Source organism: Lagopus leucura, unplaced genomic scaffold (assembly GCF_019238085.1).
Source record: "Lagopus leucura isolate 7727_CA_CO unplaced genomic scaffold, USGS_WTPT01 Super-Scaffold_100001, whole genome shotgun sequence".
In the NCBI taxonomy this organism is placed as follows: Eukaryota; Metazoa; Chordata; class Aves; order Galliformes; family Phasianidae; genus Lagopus; species Lagopus leucura.
This window is the reverse complement of record NW_024962262.1, coordinates 37,030,109-37,053,589: the sequence shown is the minus strand read 5'-3', so window position 1 is coordinate 37,053,589 and position 23,481 is coordinate 37,030,109. Positions and strand designations below refer to the sequence as shown.

The 23,481-nt window shown below is 36.4% G+C and overlaps 1 protein-coding gene across 2 annotated transcripts in view; it reads left to right on the top strand.

The window, feature by feature from the left end:
- Positions 1-23,481, top strand: part of NALCN (sodium leak channel, non-selective) — a 199,240-nt gene that overhangs the window by 47,795 nt on the left and 127,964 nt on the right. The window lies entirely within an intron of this gene.

Below are 23,481 nucleotides of genomic sequence, written 5' to 3'. Positions count from 1 at the left end.
TCTTCCTCTACTACAAGTATGCTCAGTAGTGTTGTTAGTAACTTAACATTGAAATAGATAATAAGAATGTCATAACTTAGAACTGACAAAAGTGAAAATTTTATCAGAGCACTGTGCAGAAAATTCATTTTGCTATTACAGAATTACTCAGACTTTCCTTAAAAGCTAAATCACATGTCTTTATTCTCAGATCACTGCACCAAGAGAAGGATGTTGTTTAGGAGCAGAAACAGAAAAGAAGGTTAGGCAAATTTCTTTTAGTAAAACGTGCTTACACAGTTCAATATTTTCAGTCTTGGCAGTGTCCATGGAGCATAAATTTCATACATTGCACAGTAAAGCATAGTGTGTTAAACAGCACCTTTCAGATGACAGCAATAAGCTTTTCCCTTACACGTTCTCTACATTCTCCATAGTGAACTTTAAATCTTGATACTATTTTTTCCCATTCTGAATGAGACATATTAGAAAAACCTTATTATTGAACAAAAAAAATTAGCCACATAATTTTCCAAGAAGGTCACCAATTCTGTAGTTTCCATGGCTGTTTTTTTTTTTAGTAGTATTGTAGTGGTCTTCTACTGTTTACCATGCTCTGGCAAGGATATCATGTGTTATGCTTATCACTTGTCTCTCTTAAATGAATGATCACATTTTACTGCTTTGCCTATACTTCAGCCCAGCTCCTGAAGAAAGTCTCTTGGCTGAATCACAATGCTGTCAGAACATTTGTGTTTCTGCCTTAAGTGGCCTCCAAGATGCTCATGCTGTGTTGTTGCCTCTAAAGTTATTTCTTGTTCTGGAAAGAGCTGTATCCTTGTTATATGTGTTTCCTCCATTTAAATTTAAGTGTATTTGATGATTTGTAATCCTCATAATCAAAACACCAATTTTTATGCCATTTTGCATGATAACTGGCCAGCAAACTAGTTTTAGAAATACTTGTATCCTCTATATGAAGGATATATATCCTCTTCTGACTAAACACGGAGTAATTGGCCCTTACTTATTGACTTCCTTTGGTCATAAATAACTTGGTTATCCTTTGTAAATGACTTGCTCCTGCAGTCTGGCAGGACTGACATGGATTTTATACCTTCTCTGAACTACACATGTAGGAGAATTTTTCTGTACATGATTGGATATTAGGTTGGATATTAGGAAAAAATTCCTAACATTGAATGTCATATGTTGGAGTAGGCTACCCAGGGAAGTAGTGGAGTCATCATCCCTGGAGGTTTTTAAGAAATGTGTGCATGTCACACAAAGGGTCATGGTTTAGTGAACATAGTGGTGATGGATTGACAGTTGGACTAGATGATCTTAGTGGTCTTTTCCAATCTCTGACGATTCTTTGATGATGATTCTATAATACTATGAAAATACGGTTTTTTTGTTATTTAAAAGTATTGCACTAAGGTTCATGAAAAGCAGACAAATGCATTTGGTTCATTCGTCTTGGTAGAGATTAGATGTTGCAGTTACTGAAGTCTGTGGGGAATGATAGTGGTTTTAGAGTAATGATAAGCTCTGATTACCAAAAATTCTGGGACACATGGCAAAATTATAATTACTGTGGAAAGACTGAAAAGACCTTTCAAACATGAGGTCCTGATGAGCCTTCCACTGAAGAGGAGTAGTTTGCAAGAAATCTTCAATTTATTACAATTTCATAATTTGATTTGATAATTCTACCTTAAACAGATGGTGTCATTATAAAATGGTGGTTCTCTAGTGTAGGTCTGTGATAGTGAGGTTGCATGATTGTGAAGAAAACAGGTCATTGCTTTACTTGCAATGAACACAGCACCAAAATGATCAGACTACCAGGGAGCATGTTTCTTCCAAATTTTCAGTCTCTTCCAGCCTCTGAAAAGTTTTATATGTGATGTAGAATCATGGAATGGCCTCGGTTGAAAAGGACCGTAATAATCATCTAGTTTCAACCTCCTGCTATGTGCAGAGTTGCCAAAAAAGCTGTGTCTTCATACAGTACAACTAAATAAGAGGCCTAGATTTGGAATTTAAAAAAAAAAAAAAAAAAAAAGTGACAAGCTCCAAATAACTGCTTTAGACATTCAGTGCTTCTGCGTACTTGCCATTTTCCTCAGTGACACCGTCTCACTTGCCTCATTAATTGAGATCTTTTTTATTATTATTAATGGTTTATAGACACAGAGCTAATAGCAAATGTAGCATCCACTGAATTAGTTCTGTTACACTAACAAATGATTTGTAGAAGTTGTAGAGTTTGGGGAAATTAAGAGTAGTTTGAGCAGTCCTCAAGAATTTTAATTTATTGCTGTGCTAATCCTGAAGTAATTGAGTCTTGCAGAAAACTGAGCAGTCAGGTGAAACTAATGTGAATAGATTAGTACAGTTGTCTTGTACTGACAGCTGAAGAAAACTTTATTGCTGCTAAGCAAATTTGCTGGAACACACTTCCCCTGGCATTCCAGGATATATGAGGTGTTAGTTTGAACAGCCGAATAGTTAGCTCCATAACGAAGTAAAACAACTTTCTGGAAAGTTTTACTTTTTCTTCTGCTCTCAGTTTTGTTTGTAATCATGGATCTTTGGATCTTCAGTGGTGTCTATCCTATTCTTATATATAAAGTTATAAATTTATAAAGTTATTTTAAAGTTTATGAAGTTAAATTTATAAATTTATAAAGTTATAAATATATTGCTCATGTCAGGATAGTATTCCGCACAGCAGGTAGTGACCTGCCTGACATAAATGCTGTGTGCCTCGTCCACTCTTTTTCTTTCTCTTCTGTGCCTGGGAAGAAGGAGAGAATGGTCTGCACAATGAACCAATATATTTTGGTTAGATTTCATTTTGAATGTAAATAGTTTGATGTTTTCCTTGTTATATACTTTCTGATAAGTATTTATATGATACGGTTGGCAATGTTGAAAAAGCATACTTTCTGATGTTAAGTTGAAGGCCATAAATTTCACTAATCATAAGCTGAAGGAATGGAAAAGTGACAGAAATATTGTCATATGAGGATTTAAGAAAATGAAATTTGAGCTATGTCAAAGGCAAGCTTTAATTGCATCTTGTTTTTGTGTTTTTCTTTTTACCACTGTAAGTTGTATCCCCTCAGACATATCAATCTCTGATTGACATAGAATTCAATGCACTGTTTCTTAACTTAAGAAATGTAGTCTTAAATTCTGCATGTGTAACTTTATTCCAGTGATTACAAGGAGATCAAAAGCATAATAATGAAAACTCTTACTGTTTATTAGAACTCACTTGCACTGGCACTAGCATTGGCTTCTTAATGGGCTAGATTATCTCTCCTCCTCCTCCTCCACTGCCTAGTGTCTCAAGAGGTCTTACTTGCTCCAACACACATTATTAAGGACTTGTGGAGTGGAGGTTGCTGTAAAATGCAGTGCTGAAGACAATGTAATTTGTGTTGTAGGAGCAGAAGGAGCTCCTAGCAAGACTTCACACTGTGTTCTCAAGAATGTTCTGAGTTAAATGCCCTCTTAAGTACTGTCTCCACAGATGACCACTTCATTCTTGCATTCTGCGGCCTTGCTTCGGCACAGCAAGGCCTCCCAGTGTGGTTTTGAGATGATGTGCACTCTGTGAAGGCAGAGGAAATTTGCTTTTGTACTGTTCATTTACAATTCCTGTGGGAAGCATAAGTTAAACACTCAGGTCTATTATCTATGATACGTTTCTTGTTCCTCTAATGCAGAACACTAGCCCAAGGGTCCGATAACTTTGAGAAGCTAAATAAAACAACCAAGGGACACGTGCTAAGAATGTCATGGTCATAGGAAAATAAATACATGTTTAAGACCATCTCCTTAATAAAAATTTACTAACAAAATAAATAGAAATATCTGCTTTGAGTAAACTAACGACTCTGCCCACCACCGCGCATAAGAATTTAAATAAGGCTTGTGTCAAAGAAAATGTTTCTGTATGTACAGCTACTCACCACTCACAGTCTTACAAGGAGCAATCTGGAGGAACGGAAAGTAGAATTGGATGACAGTAGTGTGCATTGCCCTAAAACAAAAGACGTGACTGATTTCAGCCACACTACAGAGAAAGAAGCTCTTAGCCAATAGGCAAAGCATGAAGATAGGCAATTAGAAATCTGTCATTCCATACAAAGAAAATTAGATCCTATCAGCTTAATTATCAGTCCGTGCAATTAAGACAATATAGCTCTGCATAATGAAAGCTGCAGTTTTGGGATAATAGAGGTAATTGTTTTCTCAGTGGAAGATTTTCACTTTCAAAGAAGAGCTTCAGTATGTGACCATTTTACAGGCTTTGACCTTCAGTATTTGCATAATGCATGAGATGCATTGTTTTACCTTGCCCCCTGAGATTTAATTATTTTATACTAAACAGCATTTTTGTAAAACAGTTTGAAATGAGCAAAAATACACTACAAATAGAATCTGTGATAATCATGCAACAGGCCCTTCTGCTATTGTAATTAGAATGGCTTACCAAATCATCTTTGATTTAAGACTTGATAGTGCAGGGCCAGATTGTAGCTTGGTTTTCCTACTTCTGCTGAGCAATACGGGGGAATAATGTAATTCCAGAAAATCTGGGTCACAGATGGTCACTCTAGAGGGGGTACCACACATAGCAGAAGCTTAGGTGTGACTCCAGCACATCAGCTCATCAGTGCTGACTGACTTCACACTGCTGCCACTCTGAAGTGCCCCGTGGCACATCATGATGGCCTACTCCTTTTGCAGTAAATGGTGTATTCTCAGTTTTATACTGTGTAATTCACATATTTAAATGGTATTTTTTCCCTACTGTTGGTTGGTACTTTCAATAGTTGCTTTATCATATTCTAGATACAGACAGAGTCTGTGTCATTACAAGTTGACATGAAAAACTTATTTCACAATATCTATTGTGCAGTAGCAGAAATGCTAAGTCATGGCTTGAGTCAGTGATTGAGCACTTGATGGGAAGGCAGGGCCAACCCCAGGGGAGTTCATGTGCATGCAATGCACCTGAGTGACTGGATCCTGGCTCCACCCCCTCCCAGACCTCATTTAAGTGTTGCCAGGGGAGGTGAGGGTAGCTTGCTGGAGATTCCTGCCTACCTGAGACCTTCCAAGGATAAGCAGACTTTTTTGCTTTTTTTCTGTGCCTGCAGCTGCTGTATTTGGGCATATCTTCACTTGCTGCAGTCTGATTTTGCTACCCTGCTATCGTTGCTGTGCTTTTCCATTGCAATATAGTGTTACATACGCACTGTATTTAGAAAATACCTTGGTTACAGGGTAAAAGAGTAGTAGAATATTTTATGTTCTCCGTGAACTACTGAAATACTTCTTCAAATAGTATTAAGACTGCTTAATTCCAGTTTCTGTTATTTTCATAGGAACTGAAAAGAGTACAAATAAATAGGATGATAAATGAATTCAAAGAATAAAATCAGTATCTAAGGACATTAGGTAGTTTATATATTCTTTTCATCGATCTGAAATTCTAGTGATCAAATGGGAAACTAGATTTTGCAGTGTCTAAAAATAAATCTATAGCACATCTAATAAATAATAACCATTTCTGTATTTTTTTCTGTGTGTAGAACACACTTCTGGGAAATAGATCTTTATTTCTTTGCCACAAGGACATTTTTCTTCTATGAATTATTTCAATATGCAAATCATTGCTATCTTTCCTAAGATCTATAGATATATTTTCAGTAGGCAGACTCTTTAATGAAACAAGCAGCTTTGGAAGTTCTCCCTAATGCTCAGCAGAACTGAAGACCTTTTGACACCTCCTGTTCTATCTCTGAAAGCGGGACTGATCATCTTGGGAAGTGTTGGGGTAACTCCACTTACGCGCTGCAGTCAGCATTTTCCACTGTCATCCAAACACTCCCGTGGAAGATTTTCTTCTACTTTTCCAGCGGAATCAGAATACTGCTGCGTTGAAGTACAGAGGATTTCCATAATGGGCATTACTTTGCCTCTTTTCAGTAAAAGATACAGACCATAGTTGATGCCTCCTAAGAATACTTAATTAGTGTGAGCCTTCCATTCAAGATGTTTAGTTCACTTCTGAAAAGGAGAAAACCATACAACAGCGTGACGTTTTTCTCTTCACTGTGAAGATGTTTGCAGTAGCTACGCTCCCAATTTTGGCACTAAACTTAAACAACTGTGATAAGATCAGATTAATTTGAGACCCTGCTTCCAGCTAATTTATACACTTCCATAATTAATGGAAAAATTAAAATTATTTATTGCAGAGGTTTCAAAAGAGCTGAAAACAATTAGCCAAATTTCCTATCAGGAGGTCCTGTTAGTCACCAATGTGATAGGTTGCACAGATGCTGTTTTAATGTGTACAAGAGAAAAAACTTCAGTAATCTGTTGTATTTGTAAGGAGCCGAGTATGTAATGCTGATTCATCTTGACAGAAGTTACCCAGGGGCTGACAAATTTAAATAAAATAAATTAGTCACAACAGGACTTCTGTGTGTCTCTGCTGATAAACTGTGGTATTCTTTCTTCTTGTTTAATTACCTGCCTATGACAGGTTTTGCATGTTTTTTCAGTAGTGGTATGTGTAGTACTTGCATATCTTTCTGTATTAGCTAACTTAACTGTTCTCTGCATACAAATACGTTCTTTATATTTGCTTTTCTTCTGCCATTTCCTTATTTTAGGCATTTCACTTGCAATTCTCAGGTTAAGTGACACTTAATTAAATATGTATTACATCTCTCAAGCAAAAAAAACAGCTGTATTACCATCTAATCCTTCTCTCTCTCTCTCTAAAAAAAAAAATAAAAAGCAAAAAAAAAGCAAAAACCTCCAACTGGGTTTTCTTTTTCCTATTTTCCTATTTTCCTGGTTTGTATTTTGTATAGAATTGTAATTCTTCCATTACATGGATATTTTCATTTTTCTTCTCAATATCTTATGTAGAACAATGGACCAATGGCGGTGATTTGCAGATTGGTAGTGACAGTAGATGGAAATTGCTTACTATTGAAGTCATTGAATAAGTCAGCCTTCAACTACCCACTATGCCATAGATGTGGATATATATCTCACTGACAAGCATCTCAATCCTAATCAAAATAGACTTGTTAGTTGCTTTACACCTATCTACTTTCTTTTCTCAAATGTTTTGCCAAATTTTTCAGATATTATGTTTAATCTTACTATACCAGACTTGCTAGTCTCCATCATCTTGTCCACCTCCTGATGCTTTTTGATTTTATTTGTTCCTTAGAAGTCTACAAAATCTATACCACACATACTTTCATGGATATGTAGACTCTTGGTATCTTTGAGAGCTATGACTTGATTATTTTTTTCTAAATTTCTGATTAGTTCCTTCTTGTCATCAAGCAGTCCTTCATTTCAGTTAAATATTAGTATCAGCAATAGATCTGACTTGCTATGCTTATAGCAGTTTCACAAGTAAAGTGCTCAGTGATTTAGGACTGCTGTAGTGATATTCTTGACCAAAGTGAGAGGATATAGAAACTTTTAAAATAAGTTCATGTACTGTGTAAAGATGTAGAATTGCAGCTGTCTCCATAGTGACCTCAGGTACTGAGGGGGAGGTGCAAGTTAGGAAGAGTTTTCTCTGAAGGATTCAATGCAGTTCAGATTACACAGGTATTTTGTAACAAAACTGTATCTGTACCAACCAGTGACCTTCTCCCACTGTTCTGTATTACCAACCCCATTGCTGAGAACTCCTGGAACAGAGCACGGCTTTAATCCTTCCTGCACAATCTCATTAGATACGTTCTTAGAAATTTCTTGTATCAGGAAGTCAATGAAAATGAATTAATTAATGTTTTTGTATCGTTATTTGATAGTTAAGGCTCAATCTCTTGTTAATTTTTAATAAAAATAACAGTTCAACTGTTGGACTTGGAGAATTTTTCTTTGCATATATATCATGATTACTGACATTAGAAACATTTTTCGTGATGATATAACACAACTGAAATGATGCTCTTGTCCACTCCTGCTTGAGACCATCAGGAGCTGTGCCGTATCTGTTGTTCATAACATTATAAAATCCTAGCTTGGAAAAGTTAGAAGTGGAAGAGGTGAAACAAAACTTTTTCAAGCCTTAAGGATGAAAAAATCTCTAAGGACCCTGATGATTAGAAAAGCCTATAATCGACTTACCTCTTCTTCATAGCCCCTTGTTTTGATATTGACATTACTTTTTATCTTTTTTATTAAGATCAGAGAGAAGTTCTTATTGATATTTTCCCACTGTATCTTTCATTTTTTTGGCAGTCTGAACTTTGGAGCTTCCTATTGCTAGAGGTTATATTGTTCTTAGATATTTCACTACATGCTTTTGTGATGTGTAGCACTACTCAGCCATATCATATGATGTGTGAACTGTGGAATTGAGACAGAGGCAAGATTTGCAGTAATAAAAACCATCTGTTTATTGTTGATTGTCCACAAACAACATGATACATATTGGCTCATGTTCATACTGCTCATGCCTACTTCCTTCTAGAGAGAATGGCTGTGTATCCATATATACAATGAAGTTTTAATCTCCACCAGAGCTCATGAATTACATTTATGGACCAAAGATGTAACCCAAAAATTCTGTGGGATTTTTCAATGTAAAGTTTCTTTGAGCATTCTGTTGCCTTCCTGGAGACACAGCCTACTAGGTTTATGGTTTCATAATCCTCTGCTGAAGTTATATATTGCACGGGAACATGTCAGCCTGTGGAAGATATTAAAGTGTTGAGCCTATTTGGAAAAATAATTGAAGATATGTATAGTCTGGGGGGGAACTGTACATGGTAGAGGCACATTCATGGAAGCATAACATCAGGGAATGGAAGATATAAGTGGACTCAGAAGCACTGGTTTGCAAGAGACTGGGGATGCGGTTTGGCATGTGTTAAGACTCATAGTACAGATTGCTCAAGATGAACAGGGTACGTGAAGTCTCACTGTCAGAGTCACTCAGGCATGTGATTCTGAATATATTACCAGCTTAGTACCTTTGGGCCAACCTTATGTGAGTGATAAGAAAACAGAAAATACCTGCCGTGGCACAAGACTAGACAGACTAGACTGTACTTGGTGCTGTGTGCCACCTTTCAGTACAAAGCAAAACCATCAAAAACCTGTGGTTTTTTTGTTTGTTTGTTTGTTTGTTTTTGTTTGTTTTTTTTAAATGGCAGTACTTTGTGTCACATGACAGTGAGGCTTTTACCATAGTATTCATAGCAAGATAAATTAACAAGAGTAAACATCATTTGCTATGGCTAGATGATATTTTTTTTATTTGCAGTATTAGTTTATATCCCTGCATTCTATCTTGTGTAATCAAAAATATGGTGACACTTAACGCTTCATTTCTGCCAGATGATTCACTGTTAGAAATGGGATTCACAAGTCTGTTTTCAGCAGAAGTTAGATCTACAACCCATGACTCATGAGTGCTTCCTTAGAAAAGAAAATAAGGGATTCTTATGGAAGAATACGATTTAGCCGGTTCAGAAACAGCCAGATGAAACTGTAATGCAAGCTACTTTTTTCACTTTGAGCTCTGTTTTTCTTTGTAGAGTCTTTTGCAACATTGGAAAAACCCAAGTGCATGATGGGCTGTGTCAAAAACTAATAATTATGGTCAGACAACTCATTTTAAAATCAAGATAGGCTTTTATTACATTACTATTTTTGTTCTGCATTCTAAAGCAAAGTTGTGTTCTGTTGGCTGTCCAACAAAAATATTGTGAAAATTACTTTATTAAAAATTTATTAAAGAATTAATGTGCTCATCTTGCTCAACGTAGAACTTTTGAAGAAAGGGAAATGGAGATACAAATTAGCACAACAGTTTTGTGTAACTATATGTGACTGCAATAAGTGGCGATTTTTGTTTCTTTGTAGGAGTCTTAGGTGTTTACAACCACAATTTAGGGAATGATAAAATAACATTGCTACAATTTACCACTTCAAATTTTGATTCTTTACTTGTTATTGCTACATGTTACTTTTCTTATAGTATGCTAAGGAGACCTAATGTAGAAAAAGACTTCGTTTGACCAGGTCTAACCAAACAGATTTTTTTATGCATGGTGATGTCGTTTCATAATTACAAAGGATGAGATTCTGCACTGATTTTACATGACTATGAAAAACCTAAGAGGATTCCACTCTTCTTCTATCCCATCTTTAATTTCCACTGGCTTGTTTGTTTGCTTGTTTGTGACAGATCAGTAGAAGATGGCCTTGCAAAGCTTCCTCTGCTCTTTGCTTAGCAAATAATGTCATGTTAAGCAAGAAAGCCATCAGGTTGCCAGGCCGAATAATTAGCACTGTCAGTACCACAGAAAGAAGATGGGTAACTGTTTGAAGTTAGTAGTTAGAATATTTAAGAAAAAAATAAATAAATAAATTGGATGTGTTTAATCAGTGAAATTCTTGAAACTTGAATTCACCACAAATGCAGGTTTCATCACATACCTCTTCCACATACTACTATTATTTCACTTTCTCCTGTGGTTTGATACTTACATTTTCTTAAACTTCTATTTTCTTCTCTCTCTCTTTACTTTATCAAAGACTTATTATTAGGACTCTTGTCCCTATTTGATTATTAAACCTTCACTTCATAGTACAGATAGGAATTTCCAATATTATCAGATAACTGAGGGTACATGTTTTTGCTTTTGAATTTTGCTGTTAATATTGAGTATGAGACCTCTCTAGGAGCAAATCAGATCATTTAAATGGTTTTATAAAAGAACAGAGGAGTTGCAGGTGAAGGTGCCTCAATCCCAGATGTTCATTGTGACACCGTTTTTATGTTGAATTAAAAAATAAGCAAAAAAATGAAGAAAATTAGTTGAGATCTACTTGAAGGTCCAGCTCATTACCTGATCACTCCAAGACTACATGATTGCATAAAGATCCTCTTCTCATCTGCTTTTAAACAGCTCTTGTGAGACAAACTCTACAGTCTTCTCTATTTGCTACAGTGCTACGAGTTTTTTCCTTCTATTTTGATTATTTCTGATCTGAGTGTGTTATTCCTGCTAAAAGCTTAACTGGTACTTTCACAGGTTTCTTGGGAAAGTTACAGGAAAGAGTTTTATTGCCAGAGCGCAACAGATCTGCCTCATGGACAGTTTCAAAAGCACTTTTTTTTTTTTTTTTTTTTTTTTTTTTTTAAGATTTTCTGTTGCATTCATCTTCATTTAGGAAGCCTATCTCCCAGATGCTGCAAAATAAATGGATCTGGAAACAGTGGTTATTTCTTCTCTGACTGCATCTTACAATCTCTAGCTTTACTTTTAATGTATCAGGTGACTTAATAAGTTATTTGAAAACAGCGTATTGACCAATCTACTATTTTCCCAATGTCTTTTGTGCTTTTCAGAGAATTCAGGGGTAAAACTGAAGAATGATAGATCTAACTTCTCTACTAAAAGAAATACTAAAATTCCTTCTGGCTTCAAGCACTGGTACTCTGACCAGGACTGAAAATTTAGAACTTATGTCCTTCAACATCTCAAAGAATCAAACTGGTTTTAGCTATCATAACATCAACTCACATACCTGAATTTGGGCAATGTGATTTTAAAGTTGCAGAACTTTCAAATTAGGATTCCTGTTCTGGGAAATAAGGACAGATAATATAGCAGCATTAAACTCTATCCAAGCTGTGGTAAGCTGGTAGACAAGTTACCAAGGATAACAAGCTGTGTTGATTATAAATTCTAATAATAACTGTCCTCACGTATGCTTTTATTCTGAAGTAAATGATAATTAGAGGTACCTTAAACTTCAGAGAGGTGATAGGATTAAATTCTGGACATGTTTTTCAGGTAAAAGTAAGTAAAGATGTAGACACTGTGAAGTAAATGACTTGCAGAAAATTGTCCCTGGATTTGTACACATCACTTGTTTGTGCTTCCATATCTAAAAGCTCTGATTTCACCAACTGGAAATTCATTTCACATGAGAAATGAGGTCTGTTTAATTCATCCTTTGATAAAAAGCTACAGGGGGTAGATTTGATCTGTATTTCTAGGGGAACTTTCACAGAGCAGTGCCAAAACTTCTTTTTCTCCAAATACCATCACTTTTTTCAAACCACATTTCCATGCGCATGCGATCAAAAACCCACATTTTCCTCTTTAGCAAAAAGCTCTGAGAAAAAAAAAAAAAAAGTATTAAATATCATAGGTCTAAAAGAAATTAAAGCATCTTTGAGTCAAAACATGAAGCTGACACATGTGCACATAAAGAATAAACGTTTTTGCAGGGAAGTTTGATGTTGAAAAAGAGAAGCCATATCTGAGAAAAAAGAAAGCATTTTATTTGACAGCAAAGAATCCAGGGAATTTCTGCTGTGGGTGTGCTGAACTGTTTCCTGTAATGCATAATGGTCAGAAGGGATTTCTGCAGAAGGAGATAATATGGAAAACAAAGTTTAAACGGAGTGTGTTAAAACTTTGAATGTTCTCTGTCCCCAAAAATATATGGCAGTTTATACAGCTTTTCTTTCCAAAGGTTTTGATTTTCTTCTCCGAAGAGTACTGCCAGCTGCTTAGTCTATTAGTGCCAGACTTCCAAGAATTCGTTTGATAACCAGTTATTTGTGGTCATAAAAACTTTAAGTCAGTCAATAACAACAACAACAAAAAGGAATTAAAAAGGAATTGTTACAATAATTTGTTTGTTTTTCAACACAATCCTTTTTTTTTTTTTTTTTTCTGAAGGAGAGAAAAAAAGCAACCACCTATTTTTGCTGATATACATTTTATTATTAAATAAATTGAGGTTCATTCTCTTTTAACATTCAACTAAAGAACAAAAATTGTGAAAAACCTAATCCCTCTTTTAAAGTTATGAATATACAAGTTACAGCCTCATCTTAGACTTTGCTTCTATTTGCTATGTGAGGAAATTCTGAGTCTTTAATTTAATATAGTCATCTCTGAAATGGAATTAACTCTTCATTTATCTCACAGAGGTGCTGTGGGCTTTAGTGAGCTAGCAGCACACTAAATACTTCTTGTCTTCTCCTCCCCCTCCTCAACGTATTAGGCTAGTGAGCAAACTTCTCTCTCTCACTTCAACAAATTCCTTTTCCTCCTGTGCTGTAAAATGCTCAGGGAATACTTAACTCGTTAATGACTAAATCAGTCACTGAGTGGCATTTAGGTTTTCTTTTGACAGTCAATAACAGCTCCTTTGTCTCTCTTAAAGATCGTGTCTTTTTAGTTACACTAGTCTCTTAAGATGCATTTAGCACTGCATATTTGCTCCTGTTATTCAGATGCCTGGAGGCTAATGAGATTTCTGATATGTGACTGTTTTATAATGTCTATTTGGCTTTCAAGCTCCTCTGCAAGTTTTAATGTTGTGTTTTATTTTGGTGTTGTTCTGTTTTTTCAAGTCTATTGAGCTAAGTGCTATCTGGCCACTGAGTACTCAGCAGGTTTTGCTAGTTATGTTTTTCTGCAGTTGCTCTTATTCTCACGTGAAATTCTATGCAGAAAAAGAATCAAGGCTTGCTCAGATATACACTGTACCTGCAGGAAGGAGAAGCAATTAAATCATGATGCTTTGGGGATTGGTCTGATTCATACCTTATCTAAAGGGAAGGCTGCTTTAATACTGTCTGCAGGGTAGACCAAATTTCATGCAATTGCTTTTGGAAATGTTATCTGTGAGAGAGAAAGGGGTCAATCTCTTCATTCTAAGGGAGAGATTCTATCCTCAGAGAAATGAATACAGTTCACAGATAATAGTCAGAGGAACTAAGTGATGCTGAAACAGTCTCAGAGCAGAGCCAGAGCTTGGCTTGTCTAGGTTCCCTTAAATTGTTGAGTTTCTTACTTCACAGTAAAATAATATAGCCTTCATAAGATACTGGAATGATATACCGTGGAATTTCATCCTTCCTGTCTATCTTTTTATTTAACAAATTGTTACTTATAAGACTGACCAACCAATTCCCACACAGTCAATAGCATGGGTTCTTATATAGTAAAATTTAAAGCCCTTTTTGGTTCTTCTTTGTCTCTGAAGTCTCTGCTGGGAGTGGAGAGGTTTTTTCCTTTGTAAATATCTACACTTTTTTGGTTTCACTGCCACTGGAAGTAAGGAAACACATTGTTGTAGAGCTCAAATAAAACACACTATAATAGGTTTCAAAACCATTTGAAAGAGGATTTTTTTTACTACTTTCTAGATGTGATCATATTTTCTTTATGGTCTGTGCCAGCCTATTTTTCCTACTCTTGAGCTTCTTTGACTTTTTTATTTGTTGCTAATATAAATATCACACTAGAAATGCTCAACTTTCAGGCAATTTCTTTTATTCCTTACTTCCCAAACACACACACACACACACAATTTTATGGGGTCCTTGCATATCAGTTCCCCCAGTTATTCTTCTCTTCAGCTGAATTGCTTATGGCTGTATTCAATAGCTCCTAAATCTTTTCTTTTAATGCGTTTTTGTTTTTTGTTTTTTGTTTTTTCACCTTCACCCATTTTCATGCTTTTGAGGCGATTTCTGTCAGTTGATCAAACTGAAGACGTGGTGTTATCAAGTAAACTTTACAGTCAGGGTTCTCAGTTAACTTTGCTTTCAAGGAAAGTATTGTCATGGTCATGCTAGATATGGAAATATTTCTATGTGAGTGTCCTCTGATTTCATTTTTCCATACTTTAACAATGACTTCTTTCAAAGCAGATACATTTTATATTAAGAAAATTATCTGACAGCTTTGTAGCTGCTACCTTTAGTGTTTTGTCTCTTGAAATGAGTTGGAGAGCTCTCTAAGACTATTGGGGAAAAAAATGATACAAAAAGTGAATGATTTTCACTGACAGTACACAAATCAGTGCTGAATTTAATTCCAGGGAAGATTTGCATTCTTAGTTTTCTCTCTAACAAAGGGATCCATCACTATCTTGATTTTAATAGGCATTCCCAATATTTAATATATGGCTGAATAACAGTCCAGATAACTAAGTCTGTAGTGTTTGCATGCCTTTTATTTGTCTTTTTAATACAATAACCCCTTAAGTGTTCATTAACTTTTAAATGTAAGAATCTGTGAATTTTTGAATGCTTGGTTTTTGAACTGTCACTATTACTGTACAGTCTTAGGGCTATCTACATGCATAATATATTTTAAAAGAAGAAAGAACAGCCCTATAAAAAGATGGCTCATTTTCAAAGGAATAAGTTAATGTAAATTACAGAACTTCTCCTGTTTAATAAGTTTTATGTTATGCGATTTTGTCATAACATTTACAGTAGCAGTCATTTTCTATTCTGTGACTGTACTTTAAATAAGAGAAACTATAAAGACTGAGGTGGTGGCAGGCCCATCTTCACAGCATTTGTCACCTTTAAAACCAAAGCCTCAGTATTTCTGTATTCTTGCTTTCTAGGTCTGAAAGTGGGTATTATTAGGGTTTGAATCATAGAATGGCTGTGGTTGGAAGGGACCTCAAGGATCATCAAGCTCCAGCCTCTCTGCCACATGCAGGGCCACCAACCTCCCCATTTAATACTAGACCAGGCTGCCCGGAACCCCACCCAACGTGGCCTTGAACATCCTCAGGGTCAGGACATCCACAAACTCTCTGGGCAGCCTGGTCCAGCACCTTACCACTGTCACAGTAAAGATCTTATTCCCTGATATTCACTCTGGACCCAGGTGAATCCATATATGAATCCAGTATAAGCTGCTTGTCCAAATGTGCTCATAGGAACACCTGGGCTTTGCTAGTGATCCTGACTTCGCTGTGATATTCCACAGGGCTCCTCAAAGCAGTAGGTACAGGTATGTGTCTGTCCACCTTGAAACTGTTCCATCTTAATACTGCACAACAGATGCTTCTCCTCACAGGAGGATTGGTTTCGCACATGGCGTAATTTCACTGTGCTTACTTCTGGACCACTCACCCAGATTTCAAAGATCTGACAACAGGAGAAGCCTGGAGGCCAAGTTTCCAGTCAGTGCCGGCTGCCTGTCAGAGGCTGTGGTGCTGAGCCATCAGTGGTTGCCCAGCATGGCAGTGTCCTACTTTCAGGCACCAGCACCAGGTTCTTCCAGTTCTGCTGGGGATGGGAGCCTGGGGATCCAGGAGAAGTTGCCTCCTTAAAAAGCTTCTGTAAAGAGGAGGAGAGGTGGGAGTTGTTGACTGTGCTGCAGAGCTTCCAGGTAGTGGTGTGAAGTGTGAACAATTCACAGTTCAGCCTCTCCCTGATCCTCATCAACTGCCAGTACATTTTTTAAAGTTGCCACACACAAAAAGAGCTGTGATTCTATGAGTGTATATTAGCACTATGGCTGTGGGACTGCAAAAAGGGAAAAGCAGACAGCTTTTATGCATATAAAACCAGCTTATGAGCTCTGCTGGCATTCTGGATCTCTGCTGGTTTATTTGTGACAGTATAAATGAGGAGCATTATAATCAAAGTATTAAGGAAAAGCAACTGTAAATGCTAGTCTGGTTAAATATTCATAGATATTCACACCTAAAGTCATTCTGATGAATGATTGTCCAATTTAAGCTACGGACTTGTTTAGAAATTTAAAACAGATTTCTCTTTCTAAAGTATTAACTCGGGGAACACCAATAGTACCACATCTAAGACACTAATGGTATATCTAAGTGTGAACTGCGGTACTCCTTTTTACCTTGTGCAGCCAATGTACATGCAGGCTTTACTTTATTCATATTACTAAGCTAGCGCTTCTCAGTGGTGAACAAACTTATTTGCAAATAATGTAGTTGTCTGACTTTCTATCTTTCAATTGCTATATCTATGGAACAAATTGCATTCATCCTACTACTTTTATTTGCAGTGTTTCTTTATCTCCTTACTAGTATTTTTCTGTATATAGTCTCCTTGCATAGTATCTTCTCATATGTAGACTCTTCATCTTCTCATAATTAAGCAGATTTTCAGAAGCAAGAAACAATAATGTCACTAGTTATTGAAGTCACAGCATTTTCATGGGTTGAAATACGGTGTTCAGACTGGGAATATTGGTGTGGTTTTTTTTCTTTCTGTTGCAAATCAGTGCTGTATACAGGTTCTGGTTTGCCAGCTTTGTCACACAGGTCAGTCTGACTAATTACAGTACTGCTTTGGGTTTCAAAGGAGGAGCAGAGCATTGGCATGGTTTGTTCTTTTTCTTTTCCTCCTCATCCCTACTGGCTTGCAAATTTTGATACAAGTTGCTTGGAAGAGTAAAATGGACTGGATGGCTCACTCAGAGAGACAAATAAGAAAGCCCACTAGGCCATCAAGTATTTGCTTTTTTGCTCAGTTGCACTTATTGCCAACTTCCCAGAAGTGCAACCAGTTTTGGTATTGCATTCCTGGGCAATTTTTATTCATTTCTAATTATATCAAGTCAACAGTGTAAAATAGTTGGAAGATCCTGACTGCATGCGGTGTTTTACAAATACGTCACTGCAGAAAGATGAGACACAATCTAATAGCTGGCTGATCAGTGGGAACATCCAGGAACATTCAGCTTCTTGATTTTATCAGTGAAAGTGAACAGTGACAGAGACAGGGTCAGCAGCATTTTGGCAGCTAGGAGAAGGGTTGTTTTGCTACAGGTACAACATTTAGCAAGCCATCAGAAGGAAAGATACCTTTCAGTATTCGGCACAGCAGAATTAAATTAGACAGCACCCGAGGGCTTCTTCGTTTCGCCAGGAAATAGAAAAATCAATCCTTTTGCAGGCACGCTGGGAGGTTATCAGCCCGAGCTGTCTCGGGCAGCGGCTTAGTGGCCGCCTGGTGCTCCAGATGTGCTCGAGGTGCTGCATCGCCATCTAGCGGCTCTTGAAACGTGCGGAAATCCATGGCGGGCTCCCAGCTGGAATCTCAGGCCTTTCCTTAGCTAACACTATATCGTATTTTAAGCCTTTAATAAAAACGTATGCATTTTAACATTCCTACTGATTAAAAAGAAAAAATCAAAATCAAAAGCCAACCTTACATCATGCTTTTGCAAAACTCAATTCTTCCGGCTTCTATCTTAAGGGAAATGGTTTTGTTTTCATTCCTTTTATTTTTCTTAACTGTATCTCCTCTAGAGACTATCTGTACCAATAGGGACTTGTTTCATGGAAGTTCACCTAGTTGGTATGGGCATTCTCCTCCTCCATTAATTGCTTTTTTCAACAACTTCAATGCAGGCACAGCAGAACTGAGAAAAAACTGATGTGGTAATCTGAGGTGGTCAGTAACTACAGAAAACATATGCAGAAAATTCTGGAATTACAGGCACTTCAAATAACAGTTTTTAGTTTTTGTTTCTCACCTGGATTTGCTACAAATCACACGAGACTGATGCTTATGAAAGACAGCACCTTGGTGTAGTGCATCCTTTTCCCCTAATCTCAAAGCAAGAACATAGCATAGAGTCAGTATAAAAGGATTCTGTTTCCAGATCTGGCAAATGTTCCATGTGACCTTTTAGCTTGCCTCCTTTAATTCTGTAGTTATAAAAATGACAGTATTAATGCACGCCCTTTTTCATTGTGTCCATTCACAAGGTGAGGTTGATTATAGCAAGATCTGATGTCACAGAGCACAGTGGTGTCAAAGAGGCACAAAAATGAAAAGAAAATCTTCTATTTTTAAAAAAAATGTACATAAATCTAAAATATACTGCATTGAATAGAATCTCTCTGTAATGGTTCTATTGTTTCATTCTGTAAGCTATGAGTATTTTTTTTAAATAAGTTTCCTATTTCTTAGGTATTTACAATATAGGTTTTTGGTAGTTTTTTTCACTCCTCTATGGAAAATCATCAGCCATGTGCTCTGATGCCTTTAATTCTTTTTTTCTCTTGTACTCTATTCATTTGCATAGCATGAAAGAGCCAAGCAACTCTGCACCCTGTTAGGCATGGAAACCAGTAGAGCTTTCTTCTATTATAATCATTTATAATCATTTATCCTTTGGGTAGTAAAGCAACTACTTCCTCAATGCCTCTTCAGGCCAATGCTCCCAGCTGGTAGATTCAAAAGAAACTTATGTACTGAAGAAGGCATAAGTCCCCTACATTTCAGTGCTGAATGTCCATGTATGTAAATGAGCATAATTAGCAAGGATATGGTTTTATAGTTTTTCTTCCTGATTACTGTATTTCTACTTAAGGGTATGAAACAAGTGAAAATGTTGCACAAGTTGAGTAAGATTCCGTTTCTTCTCCTATTCTTCATTCTTTTCTTTTCTGGACTTTTTCTTTTCTGGACTTTTTCTTTTCTTTTTGATAAAAATCACATGCAATTGCAAAATATTTCCAAAGGTAAGAATATGTATTGGTTATATAGAAGTAGTCTTTTGAGACTGAAATATGTTATGATTGTTATGTATTTATTTTAATCTGTCTATTTAGAAATATTTTCCTTCCTTTTTTTGCTGAATCGTCCTGACTGGTTAAAGAAATTGGTTTATTATAACATAAAAATATGGAATCTGTTAGATGAATTCAAACAAAATCTCTCTTCTTGCTTTAATCGTGGCACTTCTAGCACTGTGTGATCAGGGCTTAAGCCCTCTCAACTAGTGGAAGGCACTGTGTCACTGATGTGCAAAAAGCTGAAACCTATGGAAAAGGAGAATTCTGCCATTTGATCTAAGATACATAAGTTATATATATATGTATATATATATATATACATAAGTTCATATATGGCAACATTGCCATGTCACTTAAAATTCACGGTGAGTAAAACAGGGCTGCTGTGAAAGGAAAATCTTTTTAATAACTTATGCATTTGCTTTAGGAAGGTGTACTCAGATCTTAAATGCTTGCAAAGAATAGAGTTGGTTGCTGATTGTCTTGAAACAAATGTAATCTTTAGAAGAGCAAAGGACATGAATTAAGGAAGATGTTAACCAAGAAAAAATTATTGATAGTAATATATTTTATGGCATTGAATCCCATACTGTCATGTCTGTACTCTATATCCAGTCAAAACTGTATTTACAGAGGCAGTTAGCAGCGTAATTCCTGGCACCAATATTGAAAGCAGTGTTTCTGCATAGTCACATACATTAAGTAAGAATGCATATTCTTAGTGGTGATCACCTTATAATATATAATAGCCTTAAGTACACTTATAACAGCTACATATGAAGTGTACTTTTGCTGTAATGTCATAGATGAACACACACTATTTCAGCAGGGCTAATTCTGTATGGTTTTTTCCATTCATTACATTGCTGAGTGTGGCAGATGGTCCAGTGTATGTGTTATAAATACTTCACATCCCTACTATTTTACCAGTCTTCACTGTGATTTTCCTACTGGTAATGACTAATTACAGTTTCCTAGCCAGCAACTTTTAATAGTTTCCTTCTTTTTCTTAATCTCTGCCTAAAAACACTATTTTATTCCATGTTTTAATCAGTACAGCAACAGTATAATATTAGATAATTAAACCATTACTTTAGGAATTTCTGAAATGCAAAATACAGAACCATACACTGATGAGTAATTCAGTATTGATAAGAGACTAGTATTTTCTGAAGAAGCATAAATGGCTTGGCTATCTATACTTGATTATTATTTTTATTCCACCCCTATACATTGATCCTTAGAACACTGTCCAATAAACAGGAATTCAATAACCAAGAGAATTAACAGAAAGGATTAACATTTTTGCCAGTTCACAATGACCGTATCAACCATTCAACATCAATAGATCAAATTAGTGAGTATAAACAGAAGAAATTCCACTGATCCATGTCTCCTCACTTCAGTAGCAGCACTTCTCAAACTCTCTCTTATGCAAGATTTTTCATGAAATGAAGTAATGGAGGAACAGAGTTAGAAGGTGACAGTAGAACAATTCCATGATTCCACAGTGTTCTGTGAGATTCCACAGTTTGATTTCACAGTTTGATTTTTCTCCTTCTCAAAGTAAAACCAATTGATTTAAGAAGCACGTAAGTGGAATAGAGCTAAAAGTCCACTTTGGGATTAAGATTTGATTGTTTCACTGTGAGACACTGGATTACTACAGTTCAGATCCCATGTCTACCTAAATTTGAAGGAGATTTCATGCCAGAACTCTCCAGTTGGAGATAAACTGAACCTCTCAGCTACACACAGTACCATTGTCATATAGAATCAAACTCTTCTTCCTGAAAGAGCTTCCTACCTTTAAAGAAGCTTTACAGAATCAGATACAGTTTCCAAATGGCTTTGGAAATATTTTGATGAGACTTCATTCAAATGGAGAATGCTTTGACCTTCTCTGCTCGTGTTTTCATTGTCTCTATGCATCTGGCTCTCAGGATGTGCCACAGACAAAGTAACCTGATTGATATGGTGAATAAGAGCATGAGATAAGTGTAGGAGTGCTGAGATGAGGAGAGGGGTGTAGAAAAGCAAAATTAATTTAGATTAGGTTGGATAGAATGGGAAGTGTGATCAGGAAACTGGAATTGATGAAGAGATTGGGATTGGTGCCCAATATCAAGGTGGTACAACTCTGTAGCAAGAGTGATACTGTATAAGAGACCAGGGTGAAGGAAATTTGGTCTAGGTGGAAAAAAAAGAAATTGTGGATATGCCTGTCTGCTCAAGGTATTAGATGTCACTGTGCAGTTAGAGAGTCACTGCTATGTTGTTTTTCTTTGCAGGGTAATTCAGAACTAGAAATTTCCATATCTATTCACTTTCCTTCAAAACAATTACCATAGATTTTTCATTTTAAGCTATCTTGTTTTTCTTGTGCTTTAGCTTGCTTGTCTCTTTTGTCTGTCAAAGTCCAAAAGATCTTTTCAGTGGAGATCTATGCTGGAGCTCTCCACAGAGAGCTGGCAAAACAGTGGCTGCGTTCTCCTCCATCTTGTCTTACACAGGAAGAATCAGATCTGTATGGTCAGGCATTCATTGGCAAGATCCATTTGAATGCAAGTCACACGCTTAGTCACATTCAGATCTAACCATGATTATCTGCGATGCTAGGTGCGCTATTTACTTACCTTTATTTATAAATATGCATTTCGTTTCAAGACTGCTTAATGAAGGGAAGTTAATTATATATATTAATTGTGCAAACAGTCATATTTTTCTGTACTTGCTGAGGACCAAACTCCTTCTTATTGCAACTAATATGACAAGTTTGCTTTTGAACTTTGGAGATGCTCTCTTTGGGGGGCATTAGCAGAGTTAGCACTTTCCAAGCACAGCAGGTTTATAAATATCTCCATTCTCAGTAAGGCAAAGCTCATCTATTATTACTTACTAGCCACACAGAGGGAGAAATTAGTGGGTAAGAAAACTGATCCCCAGCAAGTGTTTTTATTCATACCAAAATATCTCTTTGTTTTTTTCTTTATATTTTCCAAATTCATATATTACATACTCTTCATAGAAGACTTCTTAGTTTGTTCCTTTTATGTGGCAAAAAAAGAAAAGAGTGAAGAGTAAATGGCATTTCTTTTTTTAGTGTTGTTATTTGTTTTATTTTTCTATATATGAGATTTTGACACCTATCCCTATTAGGCCTTTCATACTTGATAGACTTGTCATTAGCAAATAACTAGCTAACGAATAGGAAGAAAACAAAATCAGATTTATCCCATGTGTATAAAAAAATAGTCTACTTAAACAAGAGTTGCATTATAGCTAAAAGTTGTCATTGTCCAAGCGCTGTTTTTCGAATGTTAAATAATAGGATAACAGATGTATTTCCTCTGATGGGGAGGGTGCCTGCGTGTGAGTGCTGCCAGCTAAGTGTAGGTGAGGGGCTGCTGGAGATAAGATTCTTGATTCAGTTTGTAAACTCTGGAGCCCATTCTAGAGCATCATTTAAGCCACAGCACCCTAGCTCCACGTAAGTGGAGAAATTGAATTTCTCTCCACATTGTTTCTGTGAATTGGGGCACAGGCATTTTAGTATTCCATCTGGTGCAGGTAACTGTAGCTCCTATGTTGCTAAGCATAATTGTTTCATAGCCAAATTGCAGCTAGTGATAGAACTGAGAAACACGTGCATCATTTGGTGCACTTAAACTTGTTCTCAAGTCTGCCCTGCACTTTGCAGAGTAGCCGTACAGAGCTTACAGCAGTAATAGTCCCTAAAATTATTTCAAACCAGAGTGACATACATCTCCCCAACCATAATCTCAATTTTAAAATTTCTGTTGTAGAGATAAGGAGGAAGGAGGAGCTGGCTAGAGCACTTTGTCCCTCAGCCTTTAGGATGCATTTTGATCTTATATTTTAAATGAAGAAGCAGTAACTTCACAGCTTTTATTCAAAAGCTGTTGCCACATATATAAACCACTCATAACTTTTCTTTCATCAAGCACCATCTTGGCATATTGCTACTCAGTCTTCCTTATGTTGTGATTCCTTTCACCTGCTGAATGCTGAACTTGATAGTTTGAAAAAAAGCTACCTGTTGTCACAAGTGTTACTGAAGTGACATAA